Source organism: Danio aesculapii, chromosome 4, assembly GCF_903798145.1.
Source record: "Danio aesculapii chromosome 4, fDanAes4.1, whole genome shotgun sequence".
Classification (NCBI taxonomy): Eukaryota; Metazoa; Chordata; class Actinopteri; order Cypriniformes; family Danionidae; genus Danio; species Danio aesculapii.
The window spans coordinates 27,332,647-27,353,816 of NC_079438.1; the positions used below are offsets into that span (position 1 = coordinate 27,332,647).

General features: G+C 40.6%; 1 pseudogene; it reads left to right on the forward strand.

Annotated features, from left to right (window-relative positions):
• Positions 1 to 21,170, forward strand: part of LOC130222399 (zinc finger protein 721-like) — a 306,699-nt pseudogene that overhangs the window by 282,140 nt on the left and 3,389 nt on the right.

Genomic DNA, 21,170 nt, shown 5'->3' on the forward strand with positions numbered 1-21,170 from the left:
ACGATGGACTAGAAAATACTGATGACTAACTATTTTATTGAGCAAAAAGTCCAAGAACTGGCGAGGAGATCTCCTAGCCTCCTAGTCACAGTCTTCTTACTCTTTTCACACACACACACACACACAAAGGGCCTGCGCGTCCATAAATGAGCGGCTGAATAGAGAGGGCGCGGCGCTCAGTTATATCCGTGAATACCCGTGCGTTACACACACACACACACACAGGGCCGGCGCGTCCATAAAGGAGAGGCTGAATTGAGGCGGCGCGGCGCTCAGTTATATCCGCGAATACCCGTGCGTTGCACACACGAGGAGACACACACACACAGGGCCGGCGCGTCCATAAATGAGCGGCTGAATAGAGGCGGCGCGGCGCTCAGTTATATCCGTGAATACCCGTGCGTTACACACACACACACACACAGGGCCGGCGCGTACATAAAGGAGCGGCTGAATTGAGGCGGCGCGGCGCTCAGTTATATCCGCGACTACCCGTGCGTTACACACACGAGGAGACACACACACACAGGGCCGGCGCGTCCATAAATGAGCGGCTGAATTGAGGCGGCGCGGCGCTCAGTTATATCCGCGAACACCTGTGCGTTACACACACGGGGAGACACACACACACCCACACACACATTACTTGACCGTTGCATGTGTGTAAACAGCTGACGATCCGTAATCAAAGCGGCACGCGTCGCGTTTTCAACGTGGCTTTACACGCGATATGAGAATATAAAGAGTTAACCTGATACAGCACACACGGTTACAAGTAACAAAACACAACTAAATACATCATTTGCAAGATAGAGTAAACGAGGCAATAATTTTAATCGCACGTACTTACACTGGTGAAATGGGGGTAGAAACTGATCCATGATGCTCTGATCCATGTTCAGACAGTCTTCACTGATCCTTCCTTTAACAAACTGATGAAGTCTTCTTTGAAAGCATATAGTTTTCATTCAAGCACTCAGAACTGCTCAAGGCTGGGCTATAATGCTGAGGTTTCCTCTTTAATTAGACTCAATAATATCCATCTGCACAGCGTGACTTCATTCGACCGGTGTCTGTGTGTGTCTCTGTGTGTGTGTGAGACTTTTTTTTCTGTTAGTGGGCGGGGCCGCAGATTTCAAATCTCCCGGGTTTGCGCGCCCAACTACTTGTGTTTCGTAGCTGCGTCATTGCGAAACACCTAATGACTCGTTATCAAGACGACTCGTTTGAAGCACTATGAGTCGACTCTTTTATAGATGAATCAATAGTTTTAAACACTGTACACTTAAAGATTTAAGCCTTAGCTGGATATTTTACTTCACTTAGAGCTGTGTTACACACTACATGGAAGGGCATTTTCAAAAATCCATAATATGGGCTCTTTAAATTGAAACTAAACTGCTCATTCTCTCCGCCTCCTCATTTATAAACAGCGGAACGCGCTGCTGAAGCACTCAGGAGAGACGGCTTTACACTTCGTCATTTCATAATCTTAGCTGTTGTATTGTCGAAAGAATATGTAAAGTAGAATGTTCTTTTAACATTCCCGATATGTTTAATCTTTTCCTTTTGCTAAATTTTTATAATTTCTCTTCTGCAAATTTGATTTTTTTTAAATCTGCTTGATTCTTTCAAAACTGAAAGCAGCGCCTGTCAATTGGTGTTTTTCCATAAGATACACCTTTGTGAATGTTTTATGTTATGTGTTGTCTTTAATGTGCTTTTTAATCATTTTATTCTATCAATTCCTGATCCTTTGCATACATTTTTTTAATCAAAAGACTAGATAATTACTTATAATGTGCTAAAATATTTGTTAAACAAATGTTATTTTAAAAAGCAGGTATACACCTAATAAAACTGTAAAACTGAATAAAGTGCATGGTCTAATGGGAAATAAAGGAAATTAGTTATCTATTTCATTATTTCATGCATAAAACAGGCTAGTCTTTTTATAAATTGAGTTAATTGATCTGAAACTTTTGCATTTTTTTTCTTGTCAATGATAAAAGTTGCATCAGATTGATGAAAACAAACCTGAATACCCGCGTAAACAGGGCCACAATGACTTTTTTTATATTGAAACAATTGAATAGTGTCACCTGTCTAAATGACTGGCAAACGTGTCAGAAAAAAAAAACTGCTGAATCTCTTTTGAATAAAAACAAATGTTGTCTGGTTTAGTAATGCAAAGAAAAATGCAAAGCAGAATTTTAAGGTGGTTAATGAGGTTTGTTGTATTACCTTGGGAAGTTTGAACTGAACAGGAGCAAAGGCTACCTGATCAACATTACATTCCTCAAAAAACACTTCTAGACGCAGTCACCTCATGCTTGTCCGTAAACTGCACTCATTAAAATAACGGCTTGGTGTTTATACTGTAAAATTGTGACGATATTTAATTACTGATCGTGAGCCACAAATATCCTTATCGTAATAATTAGATTAATCGTGCAGCCCTACACCCTTTCATTATGTTCTTGGCTGCTTTTGACCCATTGACTTCCATTATAACCACATTTTTAACCGCAAAGCCATGACACCAAATAACCATGCATTCTAGATTGTTGGTGTTTTCCCTGTTGGGAAGAGGTAAAATGTGTCATTTTTACTGTTGATCGTCAGTTGGCTGCATTAACCCTTTAGATAGGCCTGTTTCTGTCTTGTATATGGAGTTCAGTGGAGTAAAACAGCAGATTATAGTGTGCAGATTCAACATCAATCAAATCTGTTAAGTGTCTAGTTTTTATTGTGTACACTCACAATGACAACAAACGTGTGTTTTTGCAATATAAGGATAATAAACAGTGTAGACATTCTCTCTTTTCTCTCTCCACATTTTTAGAAATGCGTCAGTAAAGTGCACTGAAACTCCACGAAAACAAAACACACAGATAACTGGAAAGGAATATTTGAACCTATCGGTGTACAATGTACTGATGCCCTGTTTTTCTAGGCTTTATTGGTGATAACGGTCAGAAATGTTGGACCATTATTGTCTTCTTAGCATAAGCAGAGGAGAGAAACTAGCCAGACAGTAATGTGTGAATTGTGGAGCGGGCTAAATCTAAAGAAACATATGCATTTTTTGGTAAGTCTTTTTTTTTTTTTTTTTCGTAATAAAAAATATATATTTGAAGAGCAACTCATGTTCTGCTGTCATTAATATTTAAAAAAATTATAAAAGGTAGAACTGTCCGAGATATGAACAAAAGCAAGTGATGCATCAAAGTTTGATTAAAAAATGGTTATAAAAATCCTTATGATCATTTAAAATTATTTATAAAAATAAAATAAATAATTAGTTTTAAAAAATTGAACGTTAATAACTTAAACTTTCTACTTTGTTTATCTGTCTGACTTTACAGTGGGTTTCTTTTGACCGCCCCCTGTCGTTTTAAAGAATATCACAATGCCGAATATGGCAAGTATAAGTTTTGCGAGGTGTGTGCGCAGTCTGTGGAGGTGTGTGGCGCCAGGCGAAAGTATAAATCCACCTTCTCTCTCTCTCTCTCTCTCTCTCTCTCTCTCTCACACACACACACACACACACACACACACACTATACTCCATATAAAAGACAGAAACATTTTTTGCACTGTAACTGATGATCAATAGTAAAAATCACAAATCTCTTCCCAACAGGGAAATGTAACAGTGGTGTGGGAATGGTGATGCCCAAAAAATGTAATAAATAAATAAACAAACATTACACAAATATGTTCGTCACTTGTTTTTAAATGATTAATCTTGGGCGCCAGACAGAATAACTGTCAAAATACCATTTAAAGAAAATATACTGCGACTAGCTCTCACCACCAGTTACAAATATTAAACCAAAAATAAATAAACAAGATGCACCGATAGTAAATTTCTCAGCCGAAACTGATAGCTGATTGTTTAGAGTGCTATCTGCCGATACCGATAGTTTAATGGTTCTGCATTTTAAACTAAATCAATCACTCATAATAAGTCCAATAATTCAATCATTCTGAACACAATGCATATAAAACTTTATTTTCTCTAATTGAACAGTTGTTTCAGAGAATGGTCTCATAAACGGAGAACACGTTGCTCAAATTAGCATTAACACATTAAAAATTAGTAAAATTAAAGACTATAATTTTTTTTTTCTATTTTATTAATTCATATTAACATAACTAAATATAACCAATGCCATTTTTATTTTAAAACTTATTCTCAAATTCACTCATCCCAGTCAAACACATATTTGCATTATAATCTGAACATCAAGCTGGTGATATTAAATATAATCAGTTTTGATGATATTAACTGATTAATATTAGTTAAATATGAAAAGCATGCTGTTTTTACAAAGCATTTCCCTCAAATCCATGTGAAATATAAAACTTTCTATACAATCAAGCAAGTTTTATAACTATCAAACATTTTAATCTGAACTTTTTTGATGATATTCACTAAAGAATAACTGGATCATAAAGCATTTCTCACAATCATTTAGAATTTCCCTCAAATAAGTTAATGTCTCTGCATCATAGAACAGCAAACTTATTACATGTTTTAACTTTCTTCTTAAGTGACATCAACATTAACAATTCTGAACATCTGCTCACAGCGTCTCATTCCTTACCCTTAAATAAGGAAATTGGTTAAGTTCTTCTTCACAAATAAAAGCATTTCTGCTTTATCTCTGCTTAAACAATTTCTTTTCTCGTTTAGGATATTAGATGCTGAGCTGAAGGTTTTTTCACTATTGATGCTCGTACACGACTTGTGCAACTTCTGGCAGACGGGCCTGATTAGCAGACCAGTACATTAGCGCTCTCTCATGCCTGGGAACCAGCGGCTCTGCTAGGTAAATGGAAACTTGCGTTGACACACTTGCATTCTTCACCACAGTCCCGTTTTCATGAACAATTTCGTTGAATATGGCAGAGATAGATTCTGTTGAAGATTCTTTTGCTTCCATGCGAGCCCTCTTTTGTTGTATGATATCTTTAAAAAATAATCAGACGTGTGTTAAAAAAGAGAATGATTGAAAAGCCTATTTTATAGCCTATTATTATTTTTATATTGAACTTACCTTCTAGATTCTGCACCCACGTCACTGTCTCTAGGATGTCCAAGTTTTTTAATCTCCTCAACTACTTAATTCATGCATCTGCCGTTTCATGTCAGTTTCATAAAACTTGTCCTTATATCGTGGGTCAAGGATGGTTGCGATACTGCACATGTGGTTTGAAGTGGTGTTTTTGAAGTGTTTTTGCACTGAATCTAGCTTTTTACATCGTTTTAACTCAGCTTCTTTGCTGAGCAACCTTTTTAGAGTCTCGAGAAGGGGGATAATATCAGCAGCAGATGCATCCTCTTTGCTAATCTCTAGTTATTTGTTCAAAAGGAGAGAGTAACGCTTTCCATCAATGCCCACTGCTGCAGGGTGAGAGTAACCGGTAGCTCGTAATCTGCAGCGCTAGCAGTGTCTTTCTGCTCCAAAAGACTTTGCATCATGTAAAAGGTGCTATTCCACCTCGTATTTACATCCAGTTTAAGTCTCTTTAGGGGAAGATCCATTAGTGGATATCCAGCTGTATATCTCCGGTAAGCAGACGTAGACAAAATAACGCAGACTTGGTAAAGTGTAGCGAGGCTTGAGGTGTCTTAGCAGTCGCTGAAATCCAGTGTCTTCCACTACAGAGAATGGCTGGTTGTCAAGCGTAATAAATTCCGTTACTTTCTGATTAAGTAACTAAATAAAGTTTGTCTTGGTCAATAATAATAATAATAAACACTTTGTACTTTTCACACACAAACAGCAGTATCAACAACAAAACAAAAAAATAACAATAATCACACTGAAACACAAAACCCTCTGCACTTGCTACGGAGAGAAAACAAAACAAGAGACAAAAAATGAGAATTTGGGCAAAGAAAACAAAAACTTTTGCTTCTTACCCACGGAACAGAAGGGTCAAGGGAAATGATAGAGGAATGGCGAATGTGGAGGTGTGGATGTGAAGGTTGAGGGCGTCGATGAACCCAGCCGGTGAGTAGGCAGCTGACTCCATGCCAGCAAGATAAATCGATAAGTTGATTTTGTTCAGGACACACTGCACTGAAGTCTTTGGTGACGCACTCATTCACAGACGTCACGAGCACTTCAGTAACAAGATAGCGGTCTTTGCTCTGTTGCTTCAATATGTACTTTCACTTTTTGTTTCTCACAGCCAGTCGTTAAGTTTCGTCTCAACCCGGTTTCTCTACTCGTTTACCCGCACTACAACAGTTCAGTCAACTTCTCTTTCCTCCGCACACCACATAATGCTGCCCTCTTCAACTCTCCTCCTCTTTCTTTATCCTCTCACCCATTTTCTTTTTGCCGTCCCATGGGTGGAGACCAATTAAACAATGTTGACTGTCATCACAGAAAACACCAATAATCATAAATGCATGATTATATGCCGTCATGGCTTTGCAATCAAAAAATGTTGTTATAATAGAGGCCTATGGAGAAAAAACAGCCATGAATATAACGAAAAGGGAGTGAATTTGTCCAGGGTGTATTGAAGTTTTTTTTTTAAGCATTTTCCCAGAATTATGTCCCCAAATATCAGTCCATTTGCTGAAACACAAAGACAATTTTGCCCAAATTAAGCCTCAAAATCACACCAGAATGTACGAAAATGACCCAACAGCACACAAGGGGAAAGGTGCACATTTCAGCCTTTATGCAGATGCTGTACAGGTATGTCTCATGTCTGCGAGGCAGATATTCAGCTGTTTGTTCAGTATTGTATGGTATTTATTTTACATTTAATGTGCATCAAATTACAGTGTGTGCAGCCAATGTTTCCATACCTGCCAACACTCCCGTTTTTCCCGTTTTATTTCAGACCCATCTCCCTTATTGTTCTGTCTCCCGGAAAACTCCATCACCTAACCGCACCCACCCCCCACATAAACCCCCCAGTCACGCCAATCCCCCCTCCCTCCCCCCCGCTTTTTAGTACAGTTCCCAAGCACACCGAACCTAACGCGCAACCATTTTCATACCCGCTCTTCAGTTCGCGCGCACCTTTCCCCGCTCTTTACTTCGAACCAGTGGCATAGTGCAAAATGCAAAAATGAGGTGGTCCCCCTGCATGGGTTATTGACAAGGGCCCCTGGTCGGTATGTTGACGGTCTCGGAAATAACGCACATTTGCTTTTGCCGCCCTAACTACGTACGCGTCCACTATGGACATATCCCTTATCACCCCATCCCGTCTAATCCACCACTCCTTCTACCCCAACCCCCACACTCTCCCCCTCTGCCCCACCGCCCGCTCTACTTCTCACACATCCCTAACTCCACCCTCACACCCCCCGCACTTCACTTTGTGCGCATTCCTGGGAATAATCTCCCGGATTTTATGATCCGAATGTTGGCAGGTATGAATGTTTCCTGTGTTTTTTCAATTTTCAGCTTTTGATGAGAGTTGTAAGACTTAATGAAAACTATTGTTTTATTTATTTATTTCAGACCTAATAGAAGAGAATGAGGAAAGTAAAGAGAAGGAACAACATGTCAAAATTGAGGAAAAAAATAATTTACAGACTGATGGTATTTTGAAAAGGAGAGACAAGAATCGTTTCACCTGCACCTTTACTCAGTGTGGAAAGAGTTTTGGAAGAAAAGGCAATCTTAAGATTCACATGAGGATCCACACTGGAGAGAAACCATTCACATGCACTCAGTGTGGGAAGAGTTTCAGCCAATCATCAAACCTTAATCTACACATGATGATTCACACTGGAGAGAAACCATTCACATGCACTCAGTGTGGGAAGAGTTTTAGCCAATCATCATACCTTAATCTACACATGAGGAACCACACTGGAGAGAAACCATTCACATGCACTCAGTGTGGGAAGAGTTTCAGCCAATCATCACACCTTAATGAACACATGATGATCCACACTGGATCAAAACCATTCACATGCACTCAGTGTGGGAAGAGTTTCATTCGCTTATCATCCCTTAATCTACACATGATGAGCCACACTGGGGACAAACCATTCACATGCACTCAGTGTGGGAAGAGTTTCATCCGCTCATCATCCCTTAATCTACACATCATGAGCCACACTGGAGAAAACCCATTCGCATGCACTCAGTGTGGGAAGAGTTTCAGCAAATCATCATCCCTTAATCAACACATGATGATCCACACCGGAGAGAAACCATTCACATGCATTCAGTGTGGGAAGAGTTTTAACTGCTCATCACACCTTAATCAACACATGAGGATCCACACTGGAGAGAAACCATTCAAATGCACTCACTGTAGGAAGAGTTTTAACTGCTCATCACACCTTAATAAACACATGAGGATCCACACTGGAGAGAAACCATTCACATGCACTCACTGTGGGAAGAGCTTCAGCCAATCATCATCCCTTAATAAACACATGAGGATCCACACTGGAGAGAAACCATTCACGTGCACTCAGTGTGGGAAAAGTTTCAGCCAATCATCATCCCTTAATCTACACATGATGAGCCACACTGGATAGAAACCATTCACTTGCACTTAAGCCGCGGTCACACTGGACTTTTCTCCCCATAGACTAGCATTCATACACATGCGAATGCGTCAGACCGAAAACGCAAGTTCGTGCGTCAAGTTTCACAGTTTACTGCTTACAAAGTTCAAACTTGGTGAACTCTGACCTGGGAAATCGCATCACTTGACTGTGTGAGACCAATCATAGATCAAAACATGACCTCTCTGGACAGAAATGTAAAATATGGACCAATCGCTCACTTTTTTTCATGTCTAATCATCTTGTTTAATCCCACCCCTTTTCGCAGCGCCGTACAACAGAATTTCTTATGCTCAAACCCTAGTGTGACCGCAGCTTCGGTGCGGGATGAGTTTTAGCGACTCCTCAGGCCTTAATCAGAATCAGATTGGGCTTTATTGCCAGGTATATTCACACATACGAGGAATTTGTTTTCGTGAGAGAGCTTCTACAGTGCAACAGAATTACAGAGACAGGACAATAAACAGATAATAAATATATTCCGTTAGGAAGCTGTTGATCCACTGACAGACAGAGGTGGGCACAGAGAGCTGAGTTATTTAGGGCACGAGAAGTTTTGGGATGATAGTGTTAAAAGCTGAGCTAAAGTCAACAAACAAGATCCTCACATAGGTCCCTGGTCTGTCTAGGTGTTGCAGAACATAATGCAGTTCCATATTGACTGCATCATCCACAGACCTGTTTGCTCTGTAGGCAAACTGGAGAGAGTCCAGTGAGGGTTCAGTGATGTCCTTCAGGTGGGCCAGCACTAGTTTTTCAAAAGACTTCATGACCACAGATGTTAGCGCTACCGGTCTGTAGTCCTTTAGTCCTGTAAGTTTGGGTGTCTTTGGGATGGGGATGATGGTGGAGCGTTTGAGGCAGGAGTGCACTTCACACAGCTCAAGTGATCTGTTGAAGATCAGGGTGAAGATGGGTGCCAGTTGGTCAGCACAGGACTTTAAACAGGCTGGTGTTATGAAATCTGGGCCTGGTGCTTTTTTCCTCTTCTGTTTCCGGAAGACCTTGCGCACATCATCTTCACTGAACTGAAGTGCAGGTATGAGGGAGGCGGGGGGTGGTGGAGGTGTTAATGGTGGTGTGAAGAGCAGTTCAGAGTGGGTGTGGGGGTTTTTCTCAAACCAGCAGTAAAACTCATTCAGGTCGTTTGCAAGTCGTTCGTTGTCTACAGTGCTGGGGGATGGTGTCTTGTAGTTTGTGATGTTTTTCAGACATTTCCACACAGATGCTGAGTCGCTGGTAGAGAACTGACTCCTTAGTTTCTCAGAATAGTTCCTTTTTGCAACTTTGATCTCCCTTTCCAGTGTATATTTGGCCTGCTTATACAAGGCCCTTTCCCCATTCCTGTAAGCAACCTCCTTGGCCTGACGTAGAAGTCTAAGTTTTACAGTGAACCATGGTTTGTCATTGTTGTATTTGAGTTGAGTCCTGGTAGGAATGCACACGTCTTCACAGAAAATGATATAAGATGTTACAGTCTCTGTGAGCTCATCCAGATCGTTTGCAACAGCTTCAAAAACACTCCAGTCAGTGAGGTCGAAATAAACACATGAAGACCCACACTGGAGAGAAACCATTCACATGCACTAAGTGTGGGAAGAGTTTCAACCGATCAGCAAACATTAATGAACACATGAAGATCCACACTGGTGTGAAAAAGCTTCAAGTGTGAGAAGACTTTTATTACAGCTCCAAAATTAAAACTGATTCACACTGGAGAGACCGTACAAGTGTTCACACTGTGACGAGGTTTAGTCAGTTAAAGAGCCCATATTATACATGAAATAGGATCATATTTTGGTTGTAAGGGTCTCCAACAACAGTCTAATATGCATGCAAGGTCAAAAAACACTTTCATGGTCTTATAATCTGCATTTAGTTTTACCTAATTATCCCAGCGACTCCCATATGAATCGTTCAGCGATTCATTTGTTCCCAGACCCCTCCTCAGCGCAAAGCTAATCTGCGCTGACTGGACCGATGACAGCCTGCTGCGATTGGTCGACACTGACCGCCTTCAGCGCGAGACAGAGTGAAATGGCCAGCTGCTAATCAACAATATAAAAGTAGTCACAGTGCATACACGCTTTATAGTGTAAGTCGTGGATTTTGGCTGCCAGTGGGTGAATGTAAATACAGACGACTAACTATTTTATTGAGCAAAAAGTCCAAGAACTGGCGAGGAGATCTCCTAGCCCGTGACAGTCTACCTGCTCTTTTCACACACACACACACACACACACAGCCGGCGCGTCCAAAGAGGCAACCTCCCTCACCACCCGCGTCCTCAGTTATATACGCCAATAGCCCCCCGGTCTTCAATTTCAGAAACAGCTGACGATCCGTAAACAAAGCGGCACGCATCGCGTTTTCAACGTGGCTTTGCACGCGATATGATAATAAAGAGTTAACCTGATACAGTACATGAGGTTACAAGTAACAAAACACAACTAAATACATAATTTGCAAGCTAGAGTAAACGAGGCAACAATTTTAATCGCACGTACTTACACTTGTGAAATGGAGGAAGAAACTGATTCATGATCCACTGATCCATGTTCTGACAGTCTTAACTTTGTAAGCATGTAGTTTCCAGAAGCATTCGAACAGCTCAAGGCTCGGCTATATTGCTGAGGTTTCATCTTTGGGTGAACTGTCAATAATATCCATCTGCACAGCGTGACTTCATTCGACCGGTGTGTGTGTGTGTGTGGCTTTTTTTCTGTTAGTGGGCGGGGCCGCAGGTTTCAAATCTCCCGGGTTTGCGCGCGCAACTACTTGTGTTTCATAGCCACGCCATCACGAAACACCTAATGACTCGTTATCAAGACGACTCGTTTGAAGCACTATGAGTCGACTCTTTTATAGATGAATCAACAGTTTTAAACACTGTACACTTACAGATTTAGGCCTTAGCTGGATATTTCACTTCACTTAGAGCTGTGTTACACACTACATGGAAGGGAATTTTCAAAAACCCATAATATGGGCTCTTTAACACTGCAGTAGGTGGGGTTGTAAATGTGTTGCGCTCCTCGCGTTTACCGTAAACACAATGATGGCGGCTGAGAGAAGAACAGTTTCATAAACATCTGGCAAACAGCACCTCTGCGGCTTAAAATCTCTTTGCAAGTGATTGTACAGGTGCGGATACATCTGTACTCCACTCTCCAGTGTATTCATGTAGCTAGTGTTGTTTTGGACTATGGTCCCTGTCTGACTCTCTGAATGAGAAAAAAAATCACAACAGATCTGCATGATGGAGCTGTGTAAGCAAAGTCCTCTTTAAAGGACAACTGATCATTCAGAATCACCCTAAAATTTCTTACCAAACTAAATGGGGTAATGGTGAATGATCCCAGCTGGATTGAGAAATTGTGTTGAATGTGTGGATTTGCAGGGAAGGTGACGTAAGCAGATGAGTGAGCAGTTGATTTTTTTTTCCAAGCCGAAGTACTTCAGGCAGTTTGATGTGAGTAAAAAAAATTGGAAATTTAGTTGAAAACAGCACTTTGTAGTGTATTGGCAATAAATAGGAGAGAAACTGGTCTATACCCTACTAAAAAAACAGCTTAAAACAGCCTAGGCTGGTTGGCTGGTTGACCAGCCTGGTTTTAGAGGGGTTTTGGCCATTTCCAGGCTGGTTTCCAGCCATTTCCAGCCTGGTCTTAGCTGGTTGGGCTGGAAAATGACCATTTAAAACCTGCTTGACCAGCCTAGCCAGGCTGGGAGCCCAGCCAAAACCAGCTAAGTAAAACAAGCTAAGACCAGGCTGGAAATGGCTGGAAACCAGCCTGGAAATGGCCAAAACCCCTCTAAAACCAGGCTGGTCGACCAGCTAAAACCAGCCAACCAGCCTAGGCTGGTTTAAGCTGGATTTTTCAGCAGGGTATTTTTCATCCAATGAGATGTTGAGTGATGGCTTTTTGAACAGTGAGCTTCCCAGGCCTGTGTAACCCCGCAGGCCCTACACCACCCAACCCGCTCTGAGCTGGGATCTAACTGGCGACCTTCCGCATGACAGTTGCTCTAACAAGGCGGCTAAAGACCATGGTCCCTAGCATCTGTCGCCAGAGCACCTTTAGAGGTCAGAAGAATGAGGTTTACCTGCACAACCCTTCACTAGCTGGCCTCTGTTACACCTGTTTAAAAGTGTTTAGGAATGTGCCAGTGTGGAGTGAAAGAAGAGAGTGAATTTTTCTTCAGAGGGTGTTGTTTGATGGAGATTTAGGTTGGATTTGGTGGGAAATAGACTGCTAATTTGAGTGTTTTTTTGTGTAAAGGAGGCCAGCTGATAAGGAGTTGGTGGAGGAGGACAGAGCAGGGTATTAAATGTCCTGAATAGTTTGTGGATGTCTGAAGTGGTGTTAATTTTGTTATGGTAGTATGGAATTTTGGCCGAATGGAGTTGGGAGGCTAATGATGGCAGCTGGGTTTGGTACCTGCTAAGGTGGAGGCTTTTGATTTGTGCCATGCTCTCTCTGTTGCCCTGGGTGCTGTCCAATGTTATCTCAGAACATGCCCTAACTCCAACACAAACCATTCTCTCAGACCATCCGACAACCAGGGGTTAGAGGGAGTAGGGTGCATTGGTCTGGTGGAGACAGGACAGATCTCACCTAAGCAGGATGTTAAAGTGGAACAGAGTGTTTCTGCTGCACTATTTACATCAAGAAGTGAGAATTATGTGTGTGAGGGTAGGGAAGATGTAACAGTGGAGGAGAAGTGTGTGGAGGACAAACCAATTTTTACTAGTAGCAATTTAGTTGTTGAAATTAACAATAGAATTCCTGATATCAACAATTAAGTCTGAATGGCAGCCTACATTTAACTAGTGAAAATTTAGTTGTTGAAATCAGATATGTAGTTTCGTCATCACTATGCACTGATGAATTCAGGCTTCTGTCTTCCAATCCATCTCAGCAAGTACCAACATTTATCCTTTTTCACATTAATTTATTCATATGAATATTTTAATCAGTATTTAATCTTTGAAATGATTTTGACTAATGAATGAAGTTAAATATTACCTGATTTCTAAAATATATTTAGGTATTTTAGTGCTGTCGCTAACCGCAAGAAGGTTGCTGGTTCGAGTCTCGGCTGGGTCAGTTGGCGTTTTTGTGTGGAGTTTGCATGTTCTTCCCTTGTTCGCCTGGGTTTCCTCCAGGTGCTCCGGTTTTCCCCACAAGTCCAAAGATTTGCGGTACAGGTGAATTGGGTAAGCTAAATTGGCCATAGTGTATGTGTGTGGACGGGAGTGTATGGGTGTTCCCCAGTGATGGGTTGCGGCTGGAAGGGCATCTGGTGCGTAAAACATATGCTGTATAAGTTGGCGGTTCATTCTGCTGTGGCGACCCCAGATTAATAAAGGGACTAAGCCGAAAAGAAAATGAATGGATGAATTTAGGAATTTTCACTTGAAGTGTCTTTGTCCCTATCTTTGTCTGTTATTATTATTGATATAATTATTATTATGTGTTAATTCTGTTTAAAGTGGTTTTCCTATTTATTCAAGATAGACTTTGTGTAGTGAGAATATAGCAGCCTGAATGCAGATAAGGAGTTTTGATAAAAACGGCTGAGAGTACACTCAGCCTTGGGTAAGAAACAGATTGTACCTTGAAAGTGGGTGTGTGTATGTTCAATTCGAATTTAGATCCTTTCACAGGTCTGGGATCAGCTCTAAACAGCCTAGCAGATGTCTGACATTTGTATGCTTGAGATATTCAATTCAATTCACCTTTATTTGTATAGCGCTTATACAATGTAGATTGTGTCAAAGCAGCTTCACATAAAAGGTCACAGTAAATAGGAACAGTGTAGTTCAGTTTATAGTGTTGAGTTCAGTGCAGTTTAGCTCAGATCAGTGTGATTTAATAATCACTACTGAGAGTCCAAATACTGAAGAGCAAATCCTACGATGCGCAGCTCTATAGATCCCGAAACATGCAAGCCAGTGGCGACAGCGGAGAGGGAAAAAAAACTTCACTAAAGGCGGAAGTGAAGAAAAAAAACCTTGAGAGAAACCAGGCTCAGTTGGGCACGACCATTTTAATTTCTCCGCTGGCCAAACTTTTGTGCAGAGCTGTAGTCTCAGTGGCGGAGGCTGGAAGCTGGCCTCAGCGAAGACTCGTCTGTCTCTGGAGCGTCACAGGAATCAGTCTCATGTTCTCCACTCCTCCATGACCATCACAGTAGCTGCTCAGGATTCGGCCAGGTCCAGGATATAGAAAACCTTGGGATCATCTCGTCGTTGGTCTTGGATCGAATCAGTGACTCTGCATAGTCTGAGGGCCTCGGGAAGAGTATCCCCAGGTGGAAATGGAGAATAAAGAAAATAATTAGCGTAGCTGATGTTCACAGTGTATATCAACAAGATGCATAACCTGTGTGGAAGCCCCCAAGTGGTGCACTAAGTGTATGCTTTACTGAACAGATAGGTCTTTAATCTAGTTTTGAATTGGGAGAGTGTGTCTGAGCCTCGGCTGTATCAGGAAGGCTATTCCAGAGTTTAGGAGCTATAAATGAGAAGGCTCGACCTCCTTTACTCGACTTTGCTATTTTAGGTACTATCAGAAGCCCTGAGTTTTGAGACCTTAAAGAGCGAGTTGGATTGTAGCGAGACAGAAGATTGGTTAGATAAACAGGAGCTAGATTATTTAAAGCTTTATATGTAAGAAGCAATATTTTAAATTCAATACGAAACTTAACAGGCAGCCAGTGTAAGGAGGATAAAATTGGGGTGATGTGATCAAATTTTCTAGACCTGGTAAGAACTCTGGCAGCTGCATTTTGTACTAATTGAAGTTTGTTAATAGAGGATGCTGGGCAGCCAGCAAACAGTGCATTACAGTAGTCCAGCCCAGAAGTCATAAAAGCATGGACTAGCTTTTCTGCATCTGAGATGGATAGAATACTTCGTAACTTAGCGATATTTCTCAGATGAAAGAAAGCAGTTTTTGTGACATGGGATATATGATTTTTAAAAGTTAAATTGCTGTCTAATATGACACCCAGATCTTTTATAGTAGAGCTAACGCTAACTTTGTATCCCTCTAATTGTAGGTCGAGTTGTGGGATCTGCTGTGTACAGGATTTAGGCCCAATAAGTAATAATTCTGTTTTGTCTGAGTTTAAGAGAAGATAATTGTTGGTCATCCAGTCTTTAACATCTTTAATACACTCAGTTAGCTTGGACAGATTAGACGTCTCGTCAGGTTTAGTTGAAATATATAATTGAGTATCATCTGCATAGCAGTGAAAGCTGATCCCATGTCTTCTAATAATGTCTCCCAGGGGTAGCATGTATATTGTAAACAGCAAAGGGCCTAAAACTGATCCTTGAGGCACCCCGTATTTTACTGGGCTGATTTGTGAAGGCTGTCCATTAATATTCACAAACTGGTAACGGTCAGATAAGTATGACTTAAACCATTGTAGGGCATGTCCCTGGACACCTGTAGACTTTAAGCAATTAATAAGGATACCATGGTCAATGGTGTCGAATGCCGCACTAAGATCGAGTAGAACTAATAGCGAGATGCACCCTTGGTCAGCAGCTAAGAGTAAATCGTTGGTTATTTTCACTAATGCAGTTTCTGTACTGTGATGAGCTCTGAAACCTGACTGAAACACTTCAAAAACATTGTTGGTCTGCAGAAAGGAGCATAATTGAGCAGAAACAACTTTTTCTAGTATTTTAGATATAAATGGAAGGTTTGAAATAGGCCTATAATTAGCTAAGTTGCTGGGTTCCAGTTGTGGTTTCTTAATAGTAGGTTTAATAACAGCTAACTTGTAAGGATTTGGAACATGGCCTAAAGATAATGAAGAGTTGATAATGTTAAGAAGAGGTTCTCCTATAACAGGTAGCAATTCTTTCAGTAATTTTGTTGGAATTGGGTCCAATATACACGTAGCTGATTTAGAGCTATTTATAATTTTGTCTAGCTCTTCCTGTTTTATGATTTTAAAGCACTGTAGGTTATTTAGATTCAGAGACGTGTTTACTGGATCTGAAGTATAAGGCGGTGCAGAAAGTTTAATATCTCCTATTTTCTGTCTAAAGCCTTCTATTTTATCACTGAAAAAATTCATGAAGTCATCACTACTAATTTGCGGTGGAACGTTTTGTTCCAAAGATGACCGATTATTTGTTAATTTAGCGATGGTGTTAAATAAGAATCTAGGATTGTTATGATTATTTTCTATCAGTTTGCGGAGGTGCTCAGCCCTGGCAGATTTTAGAGACCTCCTATAGCTGGACATACTGTCTTTGTATGCAATTCTAAAGACTTCTAAATTAGTTTTTTTCCATTTACGTTCCAGGGCACGGGTTGCTGTTTTGAGAGCGCGGGTTTGACTATTATACCACGGTGTAGATTTATTCTCTCTAGCCTTTTTTAGTTTGATGGGTGCCACAGTATTTAAAGTGCTAGTAAAGATGGCATCCATACTGCTGGTTACTACATCAAGGTCATTTGCGTTTGCGGGTGCATTTCGAAGTAGAGAAAGATCAGGTAAGTTATTTATAAATTCATCTTTAGTGGATGGAACAATAGTTCTACTAGGGCGATATATCGGAGCGGATCTGCTAATTTCAGGTAAACACAGCTTATATAGTAAGAGGTAGTGGTCTGTAATATCATCACTTTGTGGTATAATGTCTACATCAATGACCTCAATTCCATAAGACAGAATTAGATCTAGTGTATGCTTTAGGCGATGGGTTGGACCAATAACATTTTTAGATATCGTTCAGAATTGTATGCCCGCACCCATGAGGAAATGTTCTGAACCTATCTGTGTCTACGAACTCACTGCGAGTGTTGAAGTTGGCTTCTGCTGATGAAACTGCAATCTTCAGCAACCTTTCTTTTGAATGAATCTGACTCTGGCTCTTCTTCATCTGACAGACTAGTAAATTATCCCTACAGCACATAGATGAATTCATTACTATGCACATTTCCAAAAAGCATAACATGAGATCTGAAATAGCATTTTTTACTAGTCAAAATGCATTTTAAACTTGTCAGAATTAAGTTACAGATATCAAGAAATATGTTTATTACTAGTTGAAATTTCATATTAGATATGAGGAATGTTTTCCTCCAAGCGATGACATAATTTTTAATATAAGAATTTGGGTTGGTACTAGTGGAAATGCAATTCCTGGTATCAACAATCAGGGCACGGGTTGCTGTTTTGAGAGCGCGGGTTTGACTATTATACCACGGTGTAGATTTATTCTCTCTAGCCTTTTTTAGTTTGATGGGTGCCACAGTATTTAAAGTGCTAGTAAAGATGGCATCCATACTGCTGGTTACTACATCAAGGTCATTTGCGTTTGCGGGTGCATTTCGAAGTAGAGAAAGATCAGGTAAGTTATTTATAAATTCATCTTTAGTGGATGGAACAATAGTTCTACTAGGGCGATATATCGGAGCGGATCTGCTAATTTCAGGTAAACACAGCTTATATAGTAAGAGGTAGTGGTCTGTAATATCATCACTTTGTGGTATAATGTCTACATCAATGACCTCAATTCCATAAGACAGAATTAGATCTAGTGTATGCTTTAGGCGATGGGTTGGACCAATAACATTTTTAGATATCGTTCAGAATTGTATGCCCGCACCCATGAGGAAATGTTCTGAACCTATCTGTGTCTACGAACTCACTGCGAGTGTTGAAGTTGGCTTCTGCTGATGAAACTGCAATCTTCAGCAACCTTTCTTTTGAATGAATCTGACTCTGGCTCTTCTTCATCTGACAGACTAGTAAATTATCCCTACAGCACATAGATGAATTCATTACTATGCACATTTCCAAAAAGCATAACATGAGATCTGAAATAGCATTTTTTACTAGTCAAAATGCATTTTAAACTTGTCAGAATTAAGTTACAGATATCAAGAAATATGTTTATTACTAGTATTAATTTTATGAATTTTATTACTAAATTTCATATTAGATATGAGGAATGTTTTCCTCCAAGCGATGACATAATTTTTAATATAAGAATTTGGGTTGGTACTAGTGGAAATGCAATTCCTGGTATCAACAATCAGCATTTTTTTATATCAAAAATGTAACTGTTGATATTAAAAAATCATATCCAGCCTTATATTTGTTCTCAGAATATGCAATTTTGATATCAAAAATTTAATTCCTAATATCAACAAGGTAATTGTTGACAAGTTAATTTAAAATGACTAATGTCCCTATTAACAATCACATTTATGATATAAGAAATGACCATCGTCACTAGTGACAAACCTGTTTTTGATATCAAAAATTAACATCTTCACAGTTTCATTTTTACATCTCTTATTGCCTGGGGTCCAAAAATGTAAAGGTCGACTCACTGTCACGGATAAGTAAGGTTGAACCCAGACCCACCCTTCCGGTTAAACTTGGTCGTTGCAGGATGGTGGAGTCTGTGGTCAGGTAGGAACTTCGTACCATTGCTATGCCCATCAACTGCCCTAGTAACTTGTTTTATGTGCCTGAGTCAGTCCGGACCAAGGTTTTACCGTAGGGGTCACTCATCTGAGCTAGCCTGCCACCCAGGAGCAAATAGCACCCTTGGCTTAATCAAGCAATGGTTCTGGTGGCTCTCAATGGTGTGGAACACTGGTCAGTTTGTGTTGGCTTGTCACTGGGTTACGCTCATCCAGTGGCAACACAGTAGTCCTCACTGTGGTGGGCAGATTCTTAAAGGCAGCTCACTTTATTCCCCTCCCCAAATTACCTTCAATGAGGTAGACAGCCGCCATTGTCTTGGACCACGTCTTCCGTATTCATGGGCTCCTAGTTGACATGGTTTTAGACAGGGTTTCCCAATTTGTGTCCAGGTTTTGGCCAGAATTCTGCTGACAGATGGGGGCGACTGCTAGCCTTTCTCATGAGCACCACCCACAGACCAATGGCCTGGCCGAGCAAGCTAATCTGCAGCTGGAGAGAGTCCTGCGTTGTGTCGCATGCGGGGAACCATCATCTTGGAGTTCCAGATTAACCATGGTCAAATATGCATATAACTCTTTTCCCATGTTGTCTATTGGCTTGTCTCCCTTTTAGTGCTGGTTAGGCTAACAGTCCCATCTGTTGGGGTTAAATAGTTTAATAATAGACAAACAGTTTAAGAAAAAGTCTGGTGTGTCAAACGAAGAGAAGACTCAAGAGTCGAAAATGCAATTAAAAATAAAAAATTTACTGAAGATAGTTTGCAGTTCTATGGCAGAAGGGCTTCACACTCTGGATGAGTTCGCAGGCCGATCTGACTTACAGTACAACAATGCAGCAATTATACTCTTTACACAAGTCCAGAAAAGGTGGGATCCAGATAAACAGTTCTCATTGGTTACAGCAAAAATAGACAATTCTAAATGCGTGCGTCAATGAAGTATTGTATCTAGCTCTAGATATGGATGGCCTAAATGTGTGGTCAAGGAAGAAGTGTAACTAACTCCAGATATGGATTGCGACATGGTACAACACTATTACAGACAACACAAGGGTGTGCTACAGAGGACTGCATTGTTTTATCACTCACCCGGTTACATAGGCAAGGAATCATCCTCAAGGTGTTCACCTGGTGCCATGAACTGAATCCTAGAAGGACACTTAAGCGTATTACTCTTAAAGAGATTGTAATTTAGTTTGATGCCTAATATGCTTTTAATTGTTTAAATTAAACTGAACTGAATGATATTAAAGTGATGTTTACCCCAATCTACGTTTTGAAATTGTGGCAACAGCTGGAGGTTTGTAGTCCACAGCATGTTGTTGCAATGTTTACAGAGCTGATCCAATACTTCCATGTTTTTCCCACTGCAGCCTAGCTTTCATTCTTTAAAATGGTGGCCGTGTGAAATAAGCGTATTCTCTTCCCAAGAACCAGATGCAATTGTTCCCTCATGCATTCATTTATTCAGAGATGCCTCCAGACATGGAGGATCACCAGAAAAGGACTGGCAATAGGAATGAAGCGTCTGCCCCCTCTATACATGTGTGGTCAGAAAGTCACTCACATACACAGTGCACTGGCTTCTGGATGTGAGGAGGAGAGGTAGAGAGGTTATCAGTATCGGGTAAACTGGAAGGGTTATGGTCTAGAGAAGAGATGTTGGATTCCGGCTCTGGATATGCTGGACCGCTCTCTCATTGATCAGTTTCATCAGGTCCATAGTGAGTCCTAAGGGAAAGCCAGGGGGCATTCTTGAGGAAGGGTGTACTGTCACCATAACTCACGCTTTTGCTCTCTCCTCCTGTTCTGAGTTACAGATTATCTTTTGTCATCTACTTTTATTTGAAGTCACAGGAGTTCTCGTTTCCCTTTTTCCTGTTTATACCACTTCATGTTTGTCAGTATGTTATCGATCATTTGTGTGCATATTATTATGTTACTCAACATGTGATTGTTTTCAGGACCGCAAGTAAGCGAGTGTTTGGTTGTTTTTTCCAACAGCACTTTCTCAGCGCTCACCCGACTGGGTGTTTAATTAGATTTTTGCTTTTTCCGGGACTCACTCTCAATAAAGACTTGTTGTTGTTCTGCATTTGAGTTCACTCTTTTTTTTTTACTCATGACACAAGTATTT